Source organism: Triturus cristatus, chromosome 9 (assembly GCF_964204655.1).
Source record: "Triturus cristatus chromosome 9, aTriCri1.1, whole genome shotgun sequence".
NCBI classification, from domain to species: Eukaryota; Metazoa; Chordata; class Amphibia; order Caudata; family Salamandridae; genus Triturus; species Triturus cristatus.
The window spans coordinates 100,842,003-100,869,106 of record NC_140592.1 but is presented as its reverse complement, the minus strand read 5'-3'; positions in this window follow the sequence as shown (position 1 = coordinate 100,869,106).

Here is a 27,104-nt window from a genome sequence, read left to right as displayed (position 1 = left end):
ATTGTCCCTCTTCATACTCACAGTTGCCAGTGCCTGTGTGTCTTGTTATACTCATCTGAGGATGGGCACTGGTACCTCATTATTTGTACAGGCGCACCTTTGCTGTTTTGCGTCCAATCTTGCCTTTTGCCTGCCACTGTGTTTATCACCCAGACTATGAGATGTTGGTGCCACCTGTGTCTCAGCAATTAGCATCGTGTGGGGGTTGCTTGGGGCGGGCAATGCCTATGTGTCAAATCCTGATTCCTAATTGCTGGGTCTGGACAGTGTGTGATGTTACTGGACACACACGCAAGGTGCAGTGACCGAGTTATGTTGGGCATGTTTGCAGCATTACCTATGCAGCATGTGTCTCAAGTTCATGGATATTGTCCCTGGTCATTGGTATTTTCACAAACGCTGTGTGGTGCAGAGGCAGTGCAGGATTGTCCCCAGGGCCTGGGTGCTATGTCAGACTCCGTTTCCTGTCATCAGCTATTGTCTCATGCTCTCCATGGTATTTCAGTGGCATGGTGGCTCAACCAACTGTGTTTCATGCCCTACATCGGTACCTTGTTTTGCAGATGTTAGGGATCTGCCTCTTCAGGCTATGCAATGTTGACTATGTAGATTGGACTCATGTGACAGATGTGTACAGGTGTCTGATTAATTTCTGTCTCTCCACCCTGCCCACAGCATCGTCGGGGGACACAGAGGGAGACATGGACACGGACCAGGCGGAGGGACCGAGCACCAGTGGCAGCCGTGACATCGGGGCTGGCACATCGAGTGGGACAGAGGCGGAGGATAGTGTGGCCGAGGACCTGTCGACTGGCACATCAGACTACGAAGCTGACAGGTCCGAGGAGGATGTCTCAGAGTTGGCGGAGGCTGCACCAGCAGCTGACAGTGGAACAACACCTGCCACCGCCCCCTCAGTTCCCACCAACCGCCTCCCACTTGCTCGTGTCCCTTCCCAGCGTGCCCGGTCACCGCATGTCTCCTTCCTGCCAGGCACCGCACCCCCTGCCCCTGTCTCCACTGCTGCCGCCAATGCTGAGTCTATGGACATCCAGCGGCAAATGCAGGTTGGTCAGGCTGCGATCCTGAATGTCCTCCATTCCCACGGGAAAACCCTCACCAACATCGAGGCATTCTTGGAGGGCATTCATTCTTTGCAGGCTGACCAACGCAACTTGCTGAGGTCCCTAGACTCCACACTGACTGCAGCAGTGGGTCTCCTGCAGCGCGACCTCCCCCCACCTACCCCTGCCCCATCCACACTTCCCACTTCCATGCCTGTCCCACGTACACCCAGACGTCGGCATGCACCCACCACAACAGACACAGGCACCACACCAGCAGGGAAGGTCCACCGCACTCCTCCTGACACGCACACACAGGGTGAGATAGGCACACCCACTGGGTCGGGGGGCAAACGTGTGACACGCAGCCAGAGTGGGAGTCCGCATTCCACACAATCCACTCCCTCCAAATCCCCTCCCCTCAGCTCTCCTGGCCACATCTCCCCCAAGGACTCCTTCATGGCCGCTCTGTCCCTGAGCCCCACAGTTACGCCACCACGCAAGCGGTCAAGGAAGTCCTCGGTCAGGGTGGTTGAGTCTCCCCCCCTGTCTCCACCCTCCCCCGGTGGCGCTGCAACCCATCCCTCTGAACCCCCCCCCTCCTTGGGGCCTGAGGTCACTTCGGGTGCAGGGGACTCCCTGGAGGACCTTGCTAAGGTGTGTAGTGCCATCCTGGCCTCCGCCTTTGGCCATGACACACCCCCTGTGGTTGAGTCCTCCATCCCTGCACCCACAACGCCGCCCCTTTGCCCTGATGTCCCTGCGGTGCCTGTTGCTTCCCCCCCCCCTGATGCCCTCACCAGTATGGAAGACGATGGCATTTGACTGTGCAGGCAAGGTAGGGGACACACATCCCACTGTGTCCCCCATGCAGCTGGGAATAATTGACTGCCCTATGGCCTTTGTTGACTTTGAACTGCCGTTGATCCACGGACATTGTGCTCATGCTGATTAAAGCTTTATTTTTTTTTTCATTATCACACTCCTGCTATGGTGGTATTGGTGTTGGTGGGGCTGCTACATTGTTTTGGGTGGTGTTTAAGGCTTTGGGTGTGTGGGATTTGTAGTAGTGTTCTGCTCTTTGGGGCCACCCTAGGATCTGTGTGCCATCACAAGGTGTTGGCTAACTTCCTTAGGTCATGTCAGCAGTTACTGCATGGTTCAATTGTCCCAGGGTGTATTCCTTCCTCTGTGTACCCAGTTTCTTCCCTGCAGGGTGTTCCCAATGTTTAGCGCAGAGCTGTGTGTACATGAGCTGTGTGTGTGACGGAGCCCTTCTACTTTGGCCATGCATGCATGGCCATGTCTCCACCTGCAACAATCGTGGCATCCTTGGTGATCACTGTACTTGTGTGTGGAGTCAGTTGACATGAGTTCATGGGGACATGTTCCCTTGTAGGCAGTATGGATGTGGGTAATTGTGGCATCACACACATGTGTTACACCCCTCCTGGGTGTGGACACTGCTGGGAGGACTCTGCACCCACCCCTCCTGGGTCTGGACACTGCTGGGAGGACTCTGCACCCACCCCTCCTGTGTCAGGGCACTGCTGGGAGGACTCTGCACCCACCCCTCCTGTCTCAGGGCACTGCTGGGAGGACTCCACACCCACCCCTCCTGTCTCAGGGCACTGCTGGGAGGACTCTGCACACACCCCTCCTGTCTCTGGGCACTGCTGGGAGTGATGGGCACCCACCCCTCCTGTCTCAGGGCACTGCTGGGTGGAGTCTGCACACACACCTCCGATTTCTGGATATGTGCGCTTGGCACATACACGGTGGGGTTACGCACACTGCATTAGAGGTGAGGGTACGAGTCTACTGACACTGGTGTGGTGGGGGTACGCTCCGTACGTCCGCGGGTGGGGGTACGGGTCGTACTTACACTGTTGGGCTGGGGGTACGCTCCGTGCGTCCGCGGGTGGGGGTACGGGTCGTACTTACACTGTTGGGCTGGGGGTACGCTCCGTGCGTCCGCGGGTGGGGGTACGGGTCGTACTTACACTGTTGGGCTGGGGGTACGCTCCGTACGTCCGCGGGTGGGGGTACGGGTCGTACTTACACTGTTGGGCTGGGGGTACGCTCCGTGCGTCCGCGGGTGGGGGTACGGGTCGTACTTACACTGTTGGGCTGGGGGTACGCTCCGTACGTCCGCGGGTGGGGGTACGGGTCGTACTTACACTGTTGGGCTGGGGGTACGCTCCGTGCGTCCGCGGGTGGGGGTACGGGTCGTACTTACACTGTTGGGCTGGGGGTACGCTCCGTGCGTCCGCGGGTGGGGGTACGGGTCGTACTTACACTGTTGGGCTGGGGGTACGCTCCGTACGTCCGCGGGTGGGGGTACGGGTCGTACTTACACTGTTGGGCTGGGGGTACGCTCCGTGCGTCCGCGGGTGGGGGTACGGGTCGTACTTACACTGTTGGGCTGGGGGTACGCTCCGTACGTCCGCGGGTGGGGGTACGGGTCGTACTTACACTGTTGGGCTGGGGGTACGCTCCGTGCGTCCGCGGGTGGGGGTACGGGTCGTACTTACACTGTTGGGCTGGGGGTACGCTCCGTGCGTCCGCGGGTGGGGGTACGGGTCGTACTTACACTGTTGGGCTGGGGGTACGCTCCGTGCGTCCGCGGGTGGGGGTACGGGTCGTACTTACACTGTTGGGCTGGGGGTACGCTCCGTACGTCCGCGGGTGGGGGTACGGGTCGTACTTACACTGTTGGGCTGGGGGTACGCTCCGTGCGTCCGCGGGTGGGGGTACGGGTCGTACTTACACTGTTGGGCTGGGGGTACGCTCCGTGCGTCCGCGGGTGGGGGTACGGGTCGTACTTACACTGTTGGGCTGGGGGTACGCTCCGTACGTCCGCGGGTGGGGGTACGGGTCGTACTTGCACTGTTGGGCTGGGGGGTACGCTCCTTGCATACGGGGTGGGGGTAGGGTCCGTACATATCCGTCCCCATGCTATGTGATGTTTGTGCGGCCCGTACCCAGGCCTTTGCCACGTGGGTGCGATCCGTCCCGCCATTGTTGGGGTGACGTGTGTGGGCGTGGTCCGACTCGTACCCACGCTCTTCAGGCGTGGGTACGGGACGTACCTGTCTGGTTGTGTTGCCGGTTCGCGTGGTGACGGACTTCCGTTGTGGCGGTCGCTGGCTTATCAGGACACGCCCCCACCCCCTCGTGGTGACCAGGGCATGGGAGTCAGGTATGTCCAGGCCATGTGTAGTGTGTCACTCATGTGGTTGTTTTGTGGCCTGCCCTGGTCGTGCCACCCCCACCCCACCCCACTTTCCCCCCTCCCTTAGTTATTCTGACCTTCTGCGGCGTCTGCGTCGTAACCTGTAGAGGAGGTGTACTGCTATGAGGGCAGGGATGACTCGTAGGTTCGGGTCCATGTCTGTCCGTCGCGTACTGGTACTCCTTGCTCGCGTCGTCCTGTCGCGTACGGGTCCTCCTTGATCGCGTCGTCCTGTCGCGTACGGGTCCTCCTTGGTGGCGTCGTCCTGTGTGTCCGTCACGTACTGGTCCTCCTTGTTCGCGTCGCCGTCTGTCCGTCGCGTACTGGTGGTCCTTGTTCGCGTCGTCCTGATTTCCCGGCAGTTTTTGGCTGCCGCAAAATATTCACCGTGCGGGGTGACGTCGGTGCGAATCGTGATTCCTGGGTCGTGAATGGCTGGCTGCGTGCGTCCCGACGTCAGGTCGGCGCTTTCCCGGATCGCATTGGTAGGTGTTTTTTGTTCGGTCGGTCTTTTTTACGATTCGTACGGTAATGGTGTACCCGTGCGAATCGTAATTCCATGTTTGTATATTTTGACGACCGGGTACGCGTCGGACGGAGAATATGCTCCGTCCGACGGTTCGTACCCGGTTTTTGCCGGATCGTGATCGGCACCAAAGTGTCCAGCATCTTCCCTGAGTTTATGTTAACTGGAGTGGGAATAGTAAATTATATAGGGTTACTGTCCAGCACCTTTCTTGAGTTTATGTTAACTGGAGTGGGAATAGTAAATCATATAGGGTTAATGTCCAGCACCTTTCCTGACTTAATGTTAACTGGAGTGGGAATAGTAAATTATATAGGGTTACTGTCCAGCACCTTTCTTGAGTTTATGTTAACTGGAGTGGGAATAGTAAATTATATAGGGTTACTGTCCAGCACCTTTCTTGAGTTTATGTTAACTGGAGTGGGAATAGTAAATTATATAGGGTTAATGTCCAGCAACTGTCCTGACTTAATGTTAACTGGAGTGGGAATAGTAAATTATATAGGGTTAATGTCCAGCACTTGTCCTGACTTAATGTTAACTGGAGTGGGAATAGTAAATTATATACAGTTACTGTCCAGCATCTTCCCTGAGTTTATGATATCTGGAGTGGGAATATTAAATTATTTAGGGTTAGTGTCCAGCACCTTTCCGGACTTTATGTTAACTGGAGTGGGAATAGTAAATTATATAGGGTTACTGTCCAGCACCTTTCTTGAGTTTATGTTAACTGGAGTGGGAATAGTAAATTATATAGGGCTACTGTCCAGCACCTTTCTTCAGTTTATGTTAACTGGAGTGGGAATAGTAAATTATATAGGGTTACTGTCCAGCACCTTTCCTGACTTTATGTTAACTGGAGTGGGAATATTAAATTATATACGGTTACTGTCCAGCACCTTTCTTGAATTTATGTTAACTGGAGTGGGAATAGTAAATTATATAGGGTCACTGTCCAGCACATTTCCTGAATTTATGTTAACTGGAGTGGGAATAGTAAATTATATAGGGTTATTGTCCAGCACCTTTCTTGAGTTTATGTTAACTGGAGTGGGATTAGTAAATTATATAGGGCTACTGTCCAACACCTTTCATGAGTTTATGTTAACTGCAGTGGGAATAGTAAATTATATAGGGTTACTGTCCAGCACCTTTCCTGACTTAATGTTAACTGGAGTGGGAATAGTAAATTATATACAGTTAGTGTCCAGCATCTTCTCTGAGTTTATGATATCTGGAGTGGGAATATTAAATTATTTAGGGATAGTGTCCAGCACCTTTCCTGACTTTATGTTAACTGGAGTGGGAATAGTAAATTATATAGGGTTACTGTCCAGCACTTTTATTGAGTTTATGTTAACTGGAGTGGGAATAGTAAATTATATAGGGTTAGTGTCCAGCAGTTTTCCTGACTTTAATGTAAGTGAAATGGGAATAGTAATTTGTATAGGGTTAGTGTGCTGAATGTATATGTATTGTGTTAATGAAGTATGCTTTTGGATGTAATTGAGGATAAAAAATGTGATTTTTACATTTAAAAAAAAAAAATTAGCTACATTATATATGTGAGAGTTATAAATTAGGAAATCCAATGACACATTTTATCTTTTTATATAATCTTTATTTTTTTTAAAGAAACTAGTCAGATGATTTTTTTTTTTATTTACAGAATGGAGTATACATTAGTAGAGATACAGGAAATATGCTTTCATTTGTGTCTTTTTCAAATGTTTAAATTAAAATAAAATGTATTCATATTATTACATTTCATAACAGAAGTATTGATAATAACAAAAAAACATACATAACATTTATTACTTTTTAACATTGTTAGCAAAAAAACATTCTTACAGTATTCATATAATAATGTTTTGGTTGGCTATATACAGAAAAAATATCATTGCATATTTAATTTCTGAAGAATATTGTTTCATTTTGATTTTGTTGTTGTACATAATTAGTACATGATAAAAATTATGTTTTTATGCAATGTATTTTTAATGATTATTAATAATATTATTGTAGGAAATGTTAATATTATTAATTTTTATATTTTATAATTATATGAAAACTAATTTTTGTAACATGTACATTTTGTTAATAAATGTTAAATAATATAAACATTTTCTTAGTGTTTGTACAGTTGTGAAAATAAATTACTGTATTATAATCATAATAATAATGTTTTTATAATTATTATGAATATAATTTTTAAAGGTATTATTTATTAGAAAATAATTTTCAAAAAATTTTGATACATTTATGTGATATTTTTATATGATTATAATGTGTTCAATTTATTTACACTGATTTAAGCAGGGATTTTCATTTGAATGGGATTATTTTGTAACCTGTTCATGTTATTTTGGGTCATTTTGGAATGAGGAAGCTCGCGGTTGGAAGCTGCTTCGCGTTGAGCAAGGTAAGGGGTGTTTTAAGTATTAAGTGTTATTAAATACTTATGTTTAGGGTAGTTAGGATGTTTATAGTGTATTGATAGATAATTTAAAATGTTTTGGGTGTTTTTGACGTGTTAGTAATGATTTAGTTACGTCTGTTTGTTTACTGGTAGTGACGTAGTTTTCGAAGTAAATATTGTGATTAAATATGTGTTGTTTTTAAATGATGTAATTGTATTTATTAAATGTATTTGGGTGTGATTGTGTGGGTGGGTATGTTTTCTTCTGTTTTTCAGGTAAATGTTGATCGATGTGTTTTTCGAAGACCAACACGCGTTTTTTTTTTTTTAAAGCGTGTGTTACTTGATTTAATTAATATTGTTAACACACTTTTTAAGTTTTTACGGGATTTCATGGAGCGTTTATTTTGATTTTTAAATTGTTTTCGGGTTTTTGAGGGTTTGGATATTATGATGAAAAGAGAGACGTTTGTTTTTTTTTTTTTTAAAGTGTGTTTTAGTTAATGGAACAAATAAAGTTATCACACTGTTTTTTTTAACCCGGATTTCCTGGAGCGTTTGTTACAATTTTGACCTTTTTTTCGGATTTTTGAATGTTTCACGTTTTTGGATTGGCCGAGGATGGATTTACATTGGATGTGTTTATTTTTTCTTTTTACTTGGTGGAATTCATCTTGTATGGGTACATCAATGGTAAGTTATATTTTGTGAACATTTGGGTGGGAAATGTTATTATAGTTTATTGTTATATATATTACATTTACAGAATTAATATTTAATTGTACATATATATTTCTTCTAAGAAAATGAAATGTTTCTGACAATTATATATTATTTCTGAAAAAATAGTATTAATTTATGATTGCAATAGTTTATTGTATTGACCTATTTCATTTATTAGCTGTGTGTATGTTAATTATAAAATGCTTTTGGCTATTAGTGATAGGTAGTCTAGTCCACTTGTTGATGGGTATAGGTTTACTTGACTTTGTAGTAGATCAAACATTTGTTTGGTTTGTTTTGTTAATTTAGGACCTATTTGAGTCACAGATTGTTGCATCCGTAATTCTTGGTAGCTTTGTTCTTTTTGTAGAGATTCCAGCAGTTTTTGTAGGGTAGGTTTCCCTCTGCTTGTAGTTGCTTGGAAGGCATTATGCCATCCTTCAACACTATTGTTTGTTTTGGATTGTTTATTTAAGGTACTCAGGTATACATTCCACCAAGGAATGTGGAACTTTGGTTGTCTTCTATGTCCTGATCTATGTAATCTTCCCACCCAGGTGTCCTCAAAGTAGTCTAGAAGTTGGCTTAATTTGTCTTCGTTCTTTTTGTAATAGGGACTTTCAATGAGAATATTATAGTGTTCTGCTACATCTGTTACAGGTACGTATGCTAGTGCTATTAGTTTTTTAACCTGGTAGGCAAAAGTACTATCTGTAGCATATTGTACACTTAGGGTGGACTTTTGCAGATGTCTCCATAGACTCTGGTTAAAATGATAATAGCAACCTTGGATTGCTGTGTGTGGATAATTTTTTAGTATTGAATTGATCATGGCTAATTCGAAATCAATAATTATTTTTTGTGGGAAATAATTATTGGTTTCTTCTTGAATTTTGGTTAATATTTCTATGTATGTTGTTTGCTGTTTATTTGGTAAGAGGGCATAGATGAATGGAATGTTAGAATGGTGGTACAATCCATGCACTGTGTACAGCTGGTAAAATGGTTTTGGACAAACTTTAAAAGTTCCATCCATCATCCAAGTGTCACATTGTTGTAATTTCACTAAATTGTTTGCAGTAGCAAACATAATTATTCTTTTATCAGGAGATTTGTTGTCAAAAAAAATAAATGGTTCATTACTGTGAGTTATGCTTAATTCTGGGGGAATAATTACTGTCTCAAATGTTTTAGGGGTAGGTAAAGTTTTGGTAGTTAGTTTTTTTTGTCTAGCTATAGTTCTTTTTAAACAATCAATTGGGGGTAATTGTGCTGATGCATGGTGTGGTATTTTAATTAATTGTTCTTTGAGTATTTGGGTGGTGGGTTTATCAGTGCTAGTACTTGCTTCTTTAATGTTTTCAAGAGCATTTCTAACTTCTATCTCTGTAATATTGGGGGGGTGATTATGTTCTTTTACAGAAAGAACAGTGATTTCTTTTGTAATAGCTCTACCATAGCATTTGTTTGAGTAGTATTTGCTACATTTCCAAAACATTTTCAGACCACTTTGTTTTTCTTGTGTATATACATAACCCATATAACATAACAACATTTTATTTTTTTGAGATGTTATAAATTCTGCACCTTCAGTCATGTTGTTCTGTATTATGCTAGGGGAGATGAAAAAATATTTTGTAAATATAAACAATGTTATAGATATTTTAAATATATTTACATTTTAGTGAATATACTTACAATGTTTAATTTGATGTGTTGAAAGATGTTAATTAGCTGACTTCAAGCTTTCAGTTTAATCTTGGAGATAGATTATCTGTTGATAAGAAAAAAAAATATTGTTAATAGTTGGATACATTATTTTGAATGTGCTACTGTTTTAAGGGGGAAAGTAACATTCTGGATGCGTATTTTAGGCTGTTTAATGATTGAGGTTTATATACTTACTTATGTGTTTGGTCCAGTAGGTGATTGCGTAGAAGGTAGTTTTGGATGGTTCAGTGGTTTTCTGTAGAGGCGAGAAATAAGGAAAAAATATTTTTTAGAATAATTTTTTGTAATTAATAGTTGTAGGTCGGTAGGAAAAAGTAAAACAATACTTACATTGATTAATATTAGAGTTGTGGGGGTGTCCAAAATATTTCGGTAATTTTAGGAGGTATCTATAGAGGAGAAATGAATGTAATTAAATCAAGTGTAGTACATTCATTAATAGAAATAGTTTCAGCTGTAGAATTGTAGATTCGTTGCTTTATAAATAGAGTAAAACTTACTTTCTGTAGTTGTTAAATTTTCTTTAGGATTGTAATTCTTCTTTCAGGAAATAGTTGAGTAGAGTTTCATCTTATTTCTTCTTTTCAGTTTGTAGTGTGAAAGAGATGTTGAAATGTAGTGGTTTTATAGTGTGCAATTAATTAGTTGCTTCATTTCATTGGTTTAATTTGAAATGTGAGCATCTCATTGGTCCACCTGAATTTTTTTTTTATCTACTGGCTGTTTGTTTCCTTGTAAGGAAAACGCTAATTAGCAACTTATTAGTAGTAAGTAATTGTTTATTTGTATTATTACATGCTTTAAATATATTTTTAAATTTGGTTTAATGGATGTATAATAATTATAAAATTATTTATGTCGTGAAATGTATTCATATTGTTTATGGAATGTTTATTTTTAAATGTATATGTTAGAAGGAAAATTTTAATGTTATTTAGGTGTTTTATTATGTATTACAATGTTAATGTATGTGTTGGGCTTAAAGTATATTATCTAAATATTTTTTTAGATAGTCGATATAGCGAAATTAACTATATTTTGGTTGTCTATATTTTTGTTTTCGATAATTTTAACATTTACATAGTAATTTAAGAGTAGACGATAATGTTGTTAACTATATTTTTAACTTCGATATAATCATATACGATAATTTGTAAAGACGATATTGTGTACTCGATATTTTAGTATTTTCTTAAATAAGTATGGTGAGTCGATAATATTGTAGTCGATAATTTGGCAACGATATTTTAAGTACTCGATATTTTGGTAATCGATATTATGTCAGTGATCCAGGACCTGTATAGCCTTCAAAAAATCGGGAGGGAATCCCTTCCATACAAGAACCGACCACAAAAAATCCCAGGAGACCCTGTTGAATGCCTTCTCAGCATCCAACAGGGCCACCCCCAACTGGGAATCCGTCGCCTGTGCCCAGTCTAATAAAGATATGACACGCCTTATATGGTCAGTAGTGCCCCGACCGGCAATACAGCCGTGCTGGCACACTGAGACTATTGAAGTAATGTCTCTAGCAATTCTCCTAGCAAGTAATTTGGAATAAATCTTACTGTCCGAATTTATCAGAGATATAGGTCGATATGACCCAAGCTGAAGCTCATCCTTCCCCTTCTTCTTAAACACCACAATCATCATTTTGGACCATGAATCCGGAGGACAGCCTTCAAAAGCATGGAGAAAGATATTCATTAACTCTGCTCTCAGCTCCACCCTGAACATAGTACAAAACTCAAGTGGAATTCTGTCGGGACCCATCGCTTTGCCACGCGGAAGCGAAAGAAGAGCCGCCTCAACTTCTTCCCATGTAATCGGCTCCGACAAAATACCTTTCTGTGCTGCTGTTAGTGAAGAGGACAAAATCCCTGCTAAATAGCTGTCCGCCTTATCTGTTTGTTCATCAGAATATAAATTCTCATAATAGGCCTGAAAAGCTTTCCGAACCCCTTGGGGAGATTCCTGGATTATTCCCTGTATGTCTTTAATTTTAGTAATTTTATTTTGTACCTTTTTTTGGCGAAGTCGGTTAGCGAGAACTCTACCAGTCTGCTCCCCATATTCATAGCACTCCCTTTTATGGAGCTGAAATTTAGCAGCAGCCTCGTCAGCAAACTGCTGATAGACTTCAGATTTTTTAATAGCGAGTTTTCTCAGTACCTGATTCAAATCGGCTCCTTCTTTCACTTTTTTGTCCAGCTCACGTTCCACATTGCTAAGATCCAGAATACGCTTTTCCATCCTTTTCTTCATATTTTTGCGCTTTTGTGCAGCAAAGCTCAGGGTCTCACCCCTGAGTCCTGCCTTATAAGCGTCCCAAACCACCCCTCCTGTGGCAGAGTTCCTATTTATCTGAAAAAAACAGGACATCCAATCCCTAATGCGGTTACAATACTCCAAGTCTAGCAGCAATTTTCTATCAAAAGTCCACTCAGATTTGCGGGAGATTAGCGTATCAAACTCAATCTCTAAAATTAAGGGGTTATGGTCGGAGATAAACCTTGGCAAAGTATATATAGACACCTTATCCAGCATAAAATAAGAGACAAGAAAGTAATCTAGTCGGATCAGCTTTTTGTGAGGAGCTGAAAAGAACGTATGACCTGGCTGACCAACATTAAGCCTACACCAGACCTCGCAAAGACCATGATCCAAGATCAATCTATGCACACTTTTATAAACTTGGGGCTTCCTGCCAAAATATACCTGCCTACCAATGACATCAAAATCCCCATCAAGATGTATATTTAAATCCCCACAAATGATAAAAGGTTGAGGATAGAGAGACAGTTCCAAATTAAGCTTATCAAAAAATTCCGAATCATCCAAATTAGGGCCGTATACAGTACATATTGTGAAAATCTTATTATTAAAGATAACTTCTGATATTGCCCACCGTCCCCACTTATCCTCCTTAGATTTCCTAAATGTTACTACCCCCTTCCTACATAGAATAGCAACACCCCTAGAATTAATTGACTGACGTGAACATGCAACCAGATCCATGCCCAGCGTTTTAAGCCAGCTCCTATTTGACCATGAAATATGTGTCTCTTGCAAACAGAGAAAATCCCAGGATAGTGCCTGGATTGCCTTGGCCAAAACTCGCCGCTTATTAGGATTGTTCAAACCACATATATTAAGAGTGCAGACTACAAGTTTACTCATTTGTATAGATAGATTTGTTAATTCACATAAGCCACCACCCCTTCTCGAAAACTATCCCCATCTTGCCATTCTAGATCTTCGCAAAAATTAAGACCACATGAAGACATTAGAATGCAAGAATTTAGTCTCAAATTAAAGCTATAAACAAAAACATAATAGAACAAGGGAATCACCCCATATCAACATAAATAGAAATCATGCAATGCCGAATTTTTTTGCCCCAGCTCCCCCCTTAACCTCCCCCCAATACACCCAACCCCTACCCGTATCCCGAGTGACCCCCCCACCCCCACCCAAGCCCTCCCTACCAACCCCATAAGGCAATGGGACCATAGCCCCTCGTGATGCAGAGTCGGGTACCCAGCCCCCCCAATCCTTGTCTTCAAAAACAACAATAATAGTCCTGCTTGTCATATCGTGAATAAAGCAAAAAATCAGACAGATATAAACAGGGAGAGAGATCAAAGCTCAAAATCCTTCATGACCAATCTAAACGGTCTGTAAAAGTTTTTTAAGGCTTATAAGTCTGCAAAAATTCTTTGGCAGATAGTTCATCAAAAAACATCTGTGCCCGTCCTTTGGCAATAATCTTCAGCTTGGCCGGGTTCTGGAGAAAAACCTGGACTCCTTTTACCTGGAACTGTGGAATCAGCTGTCGCAGCTTCCAGCGAAGGTCTACAGTGGATTGACAAAAGTCAGGTCTAACAAAAAAATCGCAATCCTTCGCATGGGCTTTCTTGTTAGGTCGTGCCAGGTCATAGAGAGCCTCCCGGGCCAAAAAATTATTTAATGAGATAAGAATTGCCCGAGGAAGAGAAGAGGACTGATCTGCCTTCTTCCTCTGTACAGCTGGGAAACGGTGAGCCCTCTGTACCTCCGTCTGCCAATCCCAATGTGAGAGCCCAGGGAAAGCCTCACCCAACAGTTCGACTACAAACTTGCGTGGATCCGTACCTTCTTTGCCTTCAGGAACCCCCAAAATTCTAAGGTTATTACGCCTTGAACGATTTTCTAAGTCGGACAGTTTCCACTGCAAGTCATCCCGATGAGCTTTCAAAGCGACTATACTTTGTTTCTGTGCAGTAAGATCGTCCTCCAAAGCAGAAATCCGAGTTTCAGCCTCGTTAATTCTATTAGCCATATCCGCACACGTCTTCACCACCCTCCGTATAGAATTCTGCAGTTTCTTAGACGCATTCTGTGTGCGAATACTCTCGGCCTGGGTTTCTGCCCTGTGCGCCACAATCAGATAATGAATTGTTGCCAACGTTATCTCTCCATTGTCGCTCCTAGCATCACCAGCGGATATAATTAGATGGGAGCCTGAGGGGGCCAGTGTATTAGGTGAGCTCTGGTAGTCCCAAGAGAGTGATGTATCTGACCCCGCTGGGCTCGTCCCTTCTACACCTCCCTCGGGATTCATGCCCTCTGCACCGGAGCATGCTCCCTCTAGCCAGACTTTCTCAAGACTCTCAACTGAGGAATGGTCGGACAGAGAAAAAAAGTCATCGGCATTAGATAGTTTATCCGGTAATTCCCCCAACTCTAAAAGCTCCTGATTCCCAGCCGCCGCAGATGCAATAAAAGCGCTATCTCTCTCTCCCTCAGACAAAACTGTTAAAGCAGACTCACAGATAACACTGACACCAGGCAGTTCATTTAGAGTCTCAGAAATGACTTCAGCACCCAGAATGCCCTTGGATTGAGACAAAGATAGAGAGTCGGATTCAGCATTCGTTGATACCTCGGAATTAGGTAAAGCCACATCTTACCGGCTTCTTCTTCGTTTCCAGCGCTCACCAGAGAGATTATACTGACAGTACACTCCATCGTTTGCAGAGCGCTGCTGCCCTGAATCATCCGAATTGCAGACTCGTCCGGGCATTTCTTTTTTTTGACTTTCTGTTTGAACATCGCCGAAATAGCCTGAGCCGTTACTTTCACCCCCCCGGAACCGGCATCCTCCAAAGCACGATCTGACGCCTCCATCACTGAAGCTGAAGACGAACGAATACTCCTCTGAGCCCCTTCGGGTCCATGCAGTGTTTTGTTGTTTAGTCCGGCAGCGGCTAGGCGCGTCTTCACCGGGGTGCCGGTCGGGAGACCAGCCGCCCTTGGTCTCGCTAGTCGAGGCGCCGCTTTAGACGCCATACCTCGTACTCCGCCGATCACCCAGGTGCAGCAACTGCCGTTGGAGAGCCGATAAAGCCGCCGGTAAGGGGGGTTAGATAAGAAAAATATCCGCCACAGCATCAGAGAGTTTTCACTCTCGTTTTCCCTTCATTTTCTAAGCAGGGCAAAAAGGAGCTCAATGCCTGTAGCAGGAGACAAGGAAAGGAGAGGAGCAACCCGCTCAACCAGCCAACAGCATGGCCGCCATCTTGCCTCACCAGATACATTCTCAAAATGTCCTTCAAGATGGTGACACAAGTAATGTCTTTGATTTTAAGAGGAGATTATTTAATGACCCTGGATTTACAGGACGCTCATTTTCACTTCACTGTGCATTTTCAATGCCAACAGTTTATTCGTTTTTTGGTGAGTAACAACCATTATCAATTCAGGGTTCTTCCTTGTGGCCTGTCATCTTCACCAAAAGTCTTCACGAAGGTACTGGCTCCAATTACAGCCCATTTTCATTTACAGTGTATGCATATCTATCTGTACCTTGATGATGGGCTAATTGTGGCATTTTCTGTTTCCAAGGCTCACCACAATGTAATGGAGATACATGCAACCCTGCTGTCCTTGAGATTTGTGTTGAATGAGGAGAAATCACGCCTGACCCCAACCCACTGGAAGCTGTTTATAGTTGCTGTGTTCTACACAGATCTGGCGATGGTGTTTTTCCCGCAGGACAGGAAAAGCTCTCTTCAGTCGGTCCTTTTCCATCTGTGTCAGAAGACATTAGCCTCAGCCAGAGAATGGTTGAGAGTGCAGGGTTTGATGGCTCCTTTCATGGCAGTAATCCTAAAGTCATTCTGAAATGTAAAAACCCTTGGTTCAACATGTTCTGCAATACTGGTCACCAGACACAATGAACTACAAACATTTGGTTCCGGTGTCACCCTTGATAATCCTTCCCTCCGGTTCCCCTCCTCCAGAAGGTGCTTCTGAGGATTGAGAGGGAATCAACAAAAGTGATCCTAACTGCTCCATTCTGGCCATATTGGATTTAGTTTCCGCTGTTGATGGAGTTGGCCATTCTTCCTCCTTTGAATCTTCCTTACGATCTGAGTCCTCTTTAAATTCCATTCTACTGATTTGACAGCTGAATCCGATTGTTTGAAAATTGAGAATGAAGGTTTTCAACTATGTTCTAATGCTGTTGCAGCAGATAATCAGGCCTTAAAAAAAGACTCCACTCTTCAAGCTTATGCTAAGCACTGGAAGAATTTTTCTCCTTTGTGTCGCTTTTTGGGCTGGATCATGTATCAGGGGGTTCTCTTTAAAATCTTGGCAAAAACTCCTTGCCCTATCACTGTTGAACTTTAGAAACAGTGGGACATTAGAAATACCAGGTGGGCTCTTCTGTGCCAGAGGAGGTGAGCCTTTGCCATGCCCATAGTTATCCAGACTCTAAATGACCCCTCAAGAGACTAATCAGAATTGTTTACTTATTACTAGAATTGGGTGCCATGAAAGAGATGAAGGGCCTATGAATATAGGAGTCCTCTCAGGACCTCTAGTAAGTGGATGGTCACAGCTCACAGCCCAGTGCACTCAAACAAGCCCTGCTTTCTGTTGAAACTGATTGCACTGTGTGTTCTCTACCAATGAGATTAATACATGGGTGAGGTGATGGAGTATAACCAACCAGCATCTCAGAACTTTACCGAGCTGTGAGTAGTTCTGGGAATAGAATGATTTTGCATTCATTGTGGATGATGGAAGGAGTTTCTTGTTTGTTTTAGGCCGGTTAAGGTTTATTCTTTGTTGCAAATTGAGGGCATGCTGCACAGTGGGCGGTGTCATCAGCTTTCTTTCCGTCGCTGCCTCTGACCACCTGATCCTTAACCACAGACATTAGTCTCAGTTCACATGCCTCACCAAGCTCCTACATTCCAGGCCCCACACAGCTGAAGAAATGTTTGGATAAACCACCAGCTCAGGCTCACAAGCCTATTCTCACCCACGTCATACCAAATTATTCCGCCCAGAAGCTGGAATTACAAATGAATGGCCATATATGCTATTTTGCTTTCGTTTGAGGACCTTAAAATATAGATTAGATGGGGTTAGGCAAGATAAGGTCCAGCCAGCCTCTGCCCCTTGCCATACCAAGTTTTCAAGACAGCCTTAACAAAGAATATGGAGAAACAGTAGGATAAGGTAATACATTTGGCAGAGCCAGACATCATAGCATTCAGTCCCCTGCACCACCCAAGTCCTTGTGCCCGCAATGAGACAGGTTAACTGTTGATTCATAAACCCAGATGTCCTGTCCAAGAAGTGCTAGACATTAGATGGCAGGGAAAGAACTACCCAGTTTTCCTTGCTACCACTCAGTTATGTTACTGGTCCTCAGTGAGAGTAAGAAAACATAATACACCAGAACAGGGAAAAAGGTTAGTGTGGCGAGCCGCAGTGTGTAGCTAAACAGTAAGTGGGACATTTTGACACTGTATATTTATAATCCTTTTTTGAAGCTGCATCAGCTTCACACACTGCAAAACTGGTTATGTTTTTAAAAACTAAGCAGAGTTGTGAACCATTGAGTTTCATCTTTGAACAGCCCTATTTATCATTCTAGCTGATCCGCATGGTGGAATGTTGTGATTTAGAATGTACTGTGGCTGTATACTTTTCATAGGGCTATGTGGTGCTCTGTAGAGTGTTTTGGTGTTATTTTCAATATTGCTATGGCCTGTTTTGCAGTCATTAGCACAGCAGTTTCAGATGTTTTCTTCACAAGAGTTGGTTATGCTCTAGACAGTGGTGTGGAATGCTATTAGTAGCTGGTGAACTGCACAGTGAGGCGCAGTTCTTTGCTTAGTAGTGGGTGGTTTTCTGGTTAGCACATTGAGGTGTGTTGCTATGCTATGCTGCTGGTATATGATGCTGTTCATGAGGGTGCATAATTCTGTAATCTGTGCATTTGTGCTCTCTCTGGCAGTCATCACAGGTTATTCTCTCAATATTTGTGCTATTGTCTGCATCTGCATCGTAGTTCTTTAATCTCCACAATGGTGTGTGGTGCTCCTCAATGTAGTATGTGGTGCTCTGGTCTGCAAAGTTTACTAAGAAATCACAAATAAAACCTACTTTCTTAAAAGGGATATTCATATACAATAAAACAGATTCAGGCCTACTGCACGCACATCAAAGAACTAGGACAAAGTCCACACTCACTACAACCTAAAAATCACATTAACATACAAATACCAACAATATCTCAACTCCGCTCAGGCATGCTAACTTTAGAAAATAGTTAAATTTAAGCAATGAGAAGCCACTAACGTGTTGAGTTGCAGGCATCGAGGGAACAATAAGCAAACAGTAAAATGATGGTGGAATAATGGCAATGAATACATTCAAATATTAAATATATTTTCTAACAAAATAAAATTACAAAATGTTTAAAAATTGAAAATATGTATAAATATTGTTTAAGAACTGCCTCAACTATTTATATAAAACTAAAAGGAAAAGAATGCATTTAGAACATTTCAAATATGTTAAAAAATTACAAAATAAGAACATAAAATAAAAAAAGTAAAACTTTGTGTTACAAAATGTGACCAACCATATGCAAGTCCATTTGTACGAAAAATGTAACACAAATATGCCTGCACACAAATATGTTTGTTTTCTGGATATATACTTTAAAAAAGTGTGCTGAAAAAGAAAGATTTTTTCATAACAATTGTAATAACAATGGGGCCGATTCACAGAACTGATCTGAGACAAAATCCTAAACGTATTACTTTTGGTATTCACAGAAGGCATTTAGTAGTGGTAAAGTTAGGATTTTGCCTTAAATTAGGATTTTGTCTTAAGACCAAAATTTAAGACAAACTTAAGTTTAATTTAAGACAAAATCCTAATTTAAGACAAAATCCTAACTTTACTACTACTAAATGCCTTCGGTGAATACCAAAATTAGTAAGTTTAGGATTTTGTCTCAGATTAGTTCTGTGAATCGGCCCCTATGTTTTTTAATGATTGCTAAAAAATGTTAAACATTAATAAAAAGTGGTACATTAACTTTGTATCCAATTACGATGCCGATCAGACGAGTGTTTGACTGGCATCGTTGCGGTAAAGGGATCGGTCCACAGCTAGTCGGCGGTTTCGACCACTTAATTTAAATCTAATTGCCGTGAAGCATGCCTCTTTTTATTGAGGTTTGTGCTTCGGCCTGGAAAAGGGCAGCAGCACAAGCCTCAATGCCAAAAGGCATGTTTTAAAACAACCCCTCAGGGATGTTTACGGGGGCTCCATAGGTCCCACCCTGGGACCATAGCGGTTGGCCATGGGGGACAAGGGCCCTGCTAGGAGCCCCAATAAAGCCTTTCCACCGGCCTTTGAACATTAGAAGAACCGGCGTGAAATGGCTGGCGGAAAGGAAAATTGCAAATCCCCATGGTGGTGCCTGAGAAGGCATTGCCTCCATTGTGGAGAATGCGATCCGACTGACCACCTGACGGGATCCTTGAGCCAGTCGGAGCTGTTGGTTGGTTTCTGGGGAAATGCGGTCCGACCAACCACATTGTAATGCGGCAGTCCGACCACGGATATAGATATCGGTGGGACCGACATCGACAGGACGTTGGTGTTAGTCCCACCGACATCGTAATAGGCCCCTTTGTATTTTTACTAAATACAATTTAAGTATGTTTAACTTAACGCTAACTAACTTAACAAAAATAAGCAATGTAAGTTACTTTTATTATTACCACTTCATATTTAGCCAAATTAAACTGTTGAATATTTGTGTGTGGTGGTGGGGGGTAGATTTACTATGCCCACTCCAAACTTAACAACATTAAAGAAAGTGTTGCGCTTTTTGAGGTTTAGATTTATTATTCCAACTCCAAACTTTACCAAATTGGGGAAAGTGTTAGACTTTAGAGGAATTAGATTTACTGTTCCCACTGCAGACTTAACCACACTGGGAGAAAGTGCTGGACCTTGGTGGGATGGTGGTAAATATACTATTCTCACTTCAAGCTTAACCACATTGTGTACAGTGTTGGACTTTGATTCAGTGTTGGATTTACTATTCCCACTCCAAGTGTAACCACATTGGGGAAATTGTTGCACTTTGACAGGGGTAGACATACTATTCCCACTCCAGATGTTGGACTTTCTGTTTTCACATTGGGGAAACTTTTGGGCTTTGGTGGGTGGTTAGATTTATATTCTCACTGAAAATGTTGTCACATTGGAGAAAGTGTTGGACACTTTTTCAGGATGTAGATTTACTATTCCCATTCCAAACATCACCACACTTGTGAAAGAGTTGGCCTTTGAAGTGTTTGGTTTTTCTTTTCCCACTCCAAAATTTACTTTATTGGGGAAAGGAGGGGCTAGATTCATTATTCCCAATCCCAAACCCAAAAACATACCACATTGGGGCAAGTGTTGAACTTTGGGGAATTTGAATATATTATTCCCAGTCAAACTTTAACAATATAGTGGAAAATCATTGATATGGGGGGAATTCAGATGTACTAGTTCTGCTCCAAACTTACCCAGTTTATTAAATTTATGAATGTACAAAACACATAACATATAAACCCACAAAAAATAAGAAGAATTTCATTAAAATTGTAATAATTTAAAACTAAAATTGTAAAACATTTAAACAAAACCAAAAAATAAGCACAAAATAAAAATGTACTATTAAACTAATTTTTAACATTTTTGAAAAATTACATTATTTCTTCCAAAATGTAAAAGACAATACAATACTATTAACTTAAGAAGAACAAGACCAAAGTTTTAAAGCACTTTATAAATGCAAAACATATTTAAAATGTGTCACAGATATTGTAAATCATTTTTGATTGGTATATACTTTAAAAATTAGATGGGGTACTGCGCGGGCCGAGACGCCACCGCCAGGGCTAATACCAGGAGCGTCGGGGTGGGACTAGCTTTGGGGGCCAGAAGGCCAACCACAGAGGCCACTACACACTGGAGATAGCTACGAGTGGCCCCTACCTGGACCGACACAGCGCCTGGGGGTACGATCAAGCCCTGGTACAGGCCGACACCAGGCGGCGATGCACAACACCCACACAAGATCTCCAGCGGCCGGAGCCACAGGGCAAGAGGGGCCAAGATGGAAGAGAGTCTCCTTTAATTACAGCGCAGTTGCCCTACGCACCGCCTAAGACAACAGGGCTCGAACTGAAAACGGGCCATAATCAACCAACCTGAGGGCACCCCAGCAGTAGGCGTGCCCATTGACCATCCTCTCCTCTCCTCACAATTGAACGGACAGTTACAGTCACTAAGCGAGGGCACGAGGGGAAGAGCCATCTCACTGACACACACGAGAGTCTCATAGTTCCACGAAATGACGAGACGAGACATAAGGTAATAGAGAATCTCACGAAGCAGTTGGACATTTGTCGCGGCTTGGAAAGAGACAAGAATTCCACAACAACGGAGCGGGGTGAGCCCAGCAGCCATTATCCCTCCACAGCCCGCGGAGGAGTTCTCTGGTGGCACGCACACAGACTAGGAACAGAGACCTAGGACGGGCAGGGGGTGGGCCCCACAATCTCTACAACACGGAAGAAAGGGGAGCGTTCACAAAAGAGATGTTTATCAAAGGAGCCGCAGCAGGGGACAGAGGAGGTCACACTCCCCATGCCCCTAAACTACAAGCAGACCATGGGGATGGGGAAGTGCCAATCACACAGGCATTTCTCGAAACGCTTTTCAACACTCCTATAGAGGACTTTCGAATGCTCAAACAAGAGGTCGCAGGGGAAGTGAGAGGGATACGCCGTGACGTCGACGAGCTTGGAGAGCGGGTAGCTGCCATGAAGGACAGTGAACAATCCAAAAGCCGAGGAGGTGGAACACCTACAGCAGGAACTCATCCGCCTCAAAGAACAGCAGAACAAGCGAACACAGAGGAACTCGAAAATCGATCAAGGCGCAACAACATTCACGTCCGAGGGGTCCCGCTGAAAGAAGAAGGAGCAGACGTAGCCCAGTACCTCCGGGGCCTATTTAGGGAGATTCTGGGTGAGGCCTCAGACTTTGATATCCGCATTGATTGTGCGCACAGGGTGGGCATAGCGAGGTGGGCGCCGCCCCCCCCCCCCCCACCGGACATTTTGGCCTTCCTACCGAACTTCACGTTGAAGGAATGTATCCTACGTGAGGCAATATTGAAACAACCCCTTAAATACCAAGGACATTCCATAGCCCTCTTTCAGGACTTGGCCTCCATCACCCTCCAAAAGAGGAAAGCACTCAAGGAAGTGACCACCTTCTTGAGAGACAAAGGAGTGCCTTTTTCCTGGGGCCACCCCTTCCGCCTGATCTTCAAATGGAACGACAAATTGCACGCACCAAATGCGGTCCCTCCAGGAGACATGTGCACTCCTGGGCCTGGCACACCATAGCTCAGTCGCTTCCCCCAACCTCTCACAACGATCAACGGGGGAAGGGTGGCTGAGAGTGGGCCGCAGACGCTCACCCACAGTGGAAACGAGACCAGACCTCGACACCATGGCGCAAGAAAGGGCATCGGCCCTGGAAGCGGTGTCAAGAGATACCTCATCTCCTGAGTAATGTTAATCTGCACATGGGAACATATACGCACCGACATGTAGCTGGCTGGGGAGGGGGGAGGGGGCGGGGGGCCGAGGTCGTCGGGGCAACACGATCTCCCTGATTTCTCCTCACCAAATGCTCGTGGCTTTGGTTGGCCGGCATTGGACTATGGTAAAATGTTGGGTATGTTTAGTTGGGGTTAGGGAGGAGGAGGGAGGGAATCAGGAGATAGGGGCAAAGGGAGGCCTAAACAGGAGAAAGAGAGGGAAGCGAGGGACAGTGATACACATCCCGAACACATACGAATGCACAAGAGACACAGCCCTGAAAGTTCAAAGGGGGATTGTTGGGGCACAAAGGGGGGGGGGGAGGGGATCTGGTGTGCTACCAGGGAAGGGGCAAAGCTGGAGGCCAGAATTACGGTGGAAGAGTAGTGCTGCTCAAGGGCACAGGTATACAACCGGTAGTGGCAGATTCCCACTGACGCAACAGTCCCTATCCACGAAGACAACAAGTCGAGACCTACTTTCCAGGTTATCACCCTTAATGTGAAAGGGTTAAACAACCCAGTTAAACAGCGAGCTATCTTGTCTTACTTGGAAAACTCTGGGGCTTTGGTGTGTCTACTACAAGAAACGCATCTACTACCTAGAGATTGGCACAGAATGAAGTCCCGGGCATTCCCCCAGCAGTTCTACTCCTCTACTGCAGATAAGAAAGCAGGGGTGGCTATATTGTTTGCTATGCACTTCCAGGGCAAGGTGGGCGATAAAGTGGCAGAGATCAAGGGCCGGCTGCTAGCATACAAGGTGTGGGTGGGAGGCACCTCCATAGTTGTAGGGTCCCTGTATGCCCCCAATTCAGGTCAGGAGCCCTTTCTTAAAGAAGCCCTCGCAGAGATTCTAAGACCCCCAAACAGGCAGATCTCAACTTGGTTATGGACCCGGAGAAGGATAGGTCGGTCCTTTGCTATGGCTCCACAGGTGCTATATCGAAAGAAGGGAGTGACTGGCTAAGACGCAGGGGGTTGATCGATCTTTGGCGGGAGGCTCACCCTCAGAGCACACAGTCCTCCTTTTACTCGCATGTGCACCACACATACGCTAGACTAGACCACTTTATTGGGTCATCCGAGATCAATACACTAGTAAGCACAGCGGACATCATCCCAGCAGCGCTCTCCGACCATGCCGCGGTGACAGTGACCATCGCTGTACCTCCGACTCGTATACCAAAGGAGAGGTGGCGACTGAGGGAAGCCCTGCTACAGAGGACAGGGATATCTCAACAGATACACAAATGCATCACTGACTACCTTACGATCAATGACAGTCCCGACACACCCCTGACGGCAATATGGGGGGCCCTTAAAGTGGTGGTGAGGGGAGAGCTGATAGCTATTTCCGCTACAGAAACCAGAGAACGAAAAGAAAAAAGGGAATCACTCACGGCACAGGTGGTGGAATTGGAGAGGGTGCATAATCGAAGAGGAGCCCCCAGGGTATGGCGGCAATTGAAAGCGGCCAGAGCACAACTAGCCTGCCTCGACTTAGATAGAGCAGAATATGCGGCCCTGCGGCTTAAACACGCATACTACATAGGAGGAGATAAAACAGGGCGTCTCCTGGCGAGCAAACTTAGAGCCCATGCCCAGCGTTCCAAAATTGCAGCCCTCTACCCTGCAGAGGGAGAGGTGGTGGAAAGAGACAGCCAGACAGCAGAGGCCCTCCGGGACTTCTATGCCTCTCTCTATAGCAAGGACTCGCAAATAGACTCGGATGGGGAGGCTTATCTCCGGCAGGTGGCGACGACAGCTATAAATGCATCCAGAGCCGCGGCACTAGACGCACCTATTAGGGTCGAGGAATTGATAGGCGTGATTTCCCGCCTTAAACTTTTGAAATCACCTGGGCCAGATGGCTTTGCGGCTGATTTTTATAAAACCTTTTGCCTGCTCCTAGCTCCGCTCTTAACCCGTCTTTTTAATTCTTTTCAGGGCCCTGGATCTATCCCCTCGGACATGCTGGAGGTGGATATAATTGTTCTACCCAAACCTGGGAAAGATGTCACCCAATGTGCCACTTACCGGCCGATTTCCTTACTTAACCTGGACATCAAACTCTTTACAGGGGTCCTCGCAGCCCGGCTCGGTCCACGATTGCCCGGTATTATCGAACCAGATAAATCTGGCTTTATACCGAAAAGGCAAGGCAGCGACAACACCAAATGCCTCATGCACTTAATTTATAATGCCCATTACACCAGGTTGGATGCCCTGCTGCTGTCGATAGACGCTGAAAATGCCTTCGACAGGGTGGATTGTTTTTTTTTAGATAAAACACTGGCACACTTTGGCATTGGGGGCCGGTTTAGGGCTTGGGTTGCAAGCTGCTACGACAAGCCTAGGTTGATGATAAGGGTTAACGGAACAAGCTTCCAACCATTCGATATTAGACAGGGCACATGGCAGGAGCGCCCGCTGTCGCCCCTTCTCTTTGCGCTTTACGTGGAGCCCCTAGTGCAGAGGATATGGGACAACCCCGATATTTCTGGCATCCCCTTCGGAGGGGAACAGCACAAAATCAGTCTATACGCAGATGACATATTGGTGGCTCTAGAAACACCCAAGCGCTTGGTGCCGGCCTTCCTGCGGGAGTTGTCGGCATTTGGGATCATGTCCGGTTTTAAAATGAAGATGGGAAAATTGATGCTCCTACGTCTAGGTCTCAACGAGAACATGCCAAAAGGCGCATCCCAGGAATACGGAGAACTCCGTCCCCAGGTTTCGATCCCCTACTTGGGGATTGTCTTGGCCTCGTCTACCGTGCAGACAGTCGCCCAGAACTACGCTAATCTCACCTCCCAAATACAAAGGAACTTGAGCCGGTGGCACAAGCATCCTCTATCACTTCTTGGCCGCATCGCTGCTGTAAAGATGTCCATCTTTCCCACAGCACTGTGTACTTTCCAGACTATTCCGGTTGGGGCCCCCATGGGATCCATTCACAAGCTGCAAGGTGCGGTGCAACACTTTATATGAGCCGGGAAGCGGCCACGGATGCGCAGGGACTTATCCTATCGTCCCCCTGAAGAGGGGGGGTTGGGGATTCCCAACTTATTGAGCTATTTTCGGGCAGCACAACTCCGATGCTTAGTAGAATAGAGTAGACCTGAGTCCGAAAAAAGGTGGCTCTTTCAGAATAGGGCAATGGCGCGGCTATCCCTCTCGAAGATACCCTTCTTGAGACGGCCTGATAGGCCAACATACCTCAATAACTCCCAAATCATTCGCACAGTGTTGCGGATATGGGATATGGTAGCGATCAAACTGGGTCTCACCTCTTTTCCCTCACCACTCACGCCTCTGTTCGACAATCCCGAATTCACACCTGGGCTGGAGGAGTTAGCATTCCCGCAGTGGCGGGCCTCGGGGTGCAAATCAGCAGATCATCTATTTGACCAAGAAGGGTTCCTTAAATTCTCCAACTTACCACAACTATATGACATCGAAGACCCAAAACGGTTCCAATACTTCCAAATCCATCACTGATTAATGCATCCGGAGGTGCGCCCATTCGTCGGTAGAAAGTTAACGGCCTACGAGAAATGGCTTCTTACCAAACAGTCAGACCGAAAGATGATTTCCGAACTCTATCGGATGCTCCACCCTCCGGCTCCCCCAGGGCCTTCGGCCGGGCAGAAACGCTGGGAGAGGGAACTGGGAGTGGATCTATCTGAAAAGGAATGGCAAGACATCTAATACAGGGCAAATCACACCGCCAAAAATACGGCAAGCAGAGAAGCAGCGGTCAAGGTGGCCATCTACTGGTACTTGACACCTGTCAGACTGCATAGAGGTAACCCTGACCGTAGTCCGACATGCTGGAGGGGCTGTGACGAGGAGAGTACACTGACTCATATACTCTGGGAATGCAAGGAAGTGACGGGGTACTGGACGGCTGTCCTCAAAGACATCGACAAACAATTTGACACCGAAATACCTTGCTTCCCTGCCTACATGCTCTTGGGGCTACCCAACGCACTTATATTTCCACTGAAGTCAGTTAGGGGGAAACAGATGGGACTGGCAATGGGAGCAGCTGTTCAACACATCCTCTCTCTGTGGGGCACACGGACTCATTCAACGCATACGGGCTGGCTACATAAGTTGTGGAACATCATTGGAATGGAGCATATACAAGCCAACCTTACGCACTCATCTTCCTCATTCAACACTATATGGCGCCCTCTTTTATCTCTGCTAGCACTAGAATTCAATGAAATCACATGCCCGAAATATTTTTGCCTACTCAGACTCACTGATGCATCACAATCAGAGGTGGCCTCCTGAGGGTTGGTACACCTTAGACCTCTCTCGCGTTAACCCAGTACGATACAGACATAGCAAACCGGTTCCGGAGGGGGGGGTGTAGGGACATGGGGATGGGTTGGTGGGGTGTTTTTGTTACTTTGAGCCTTGCACAT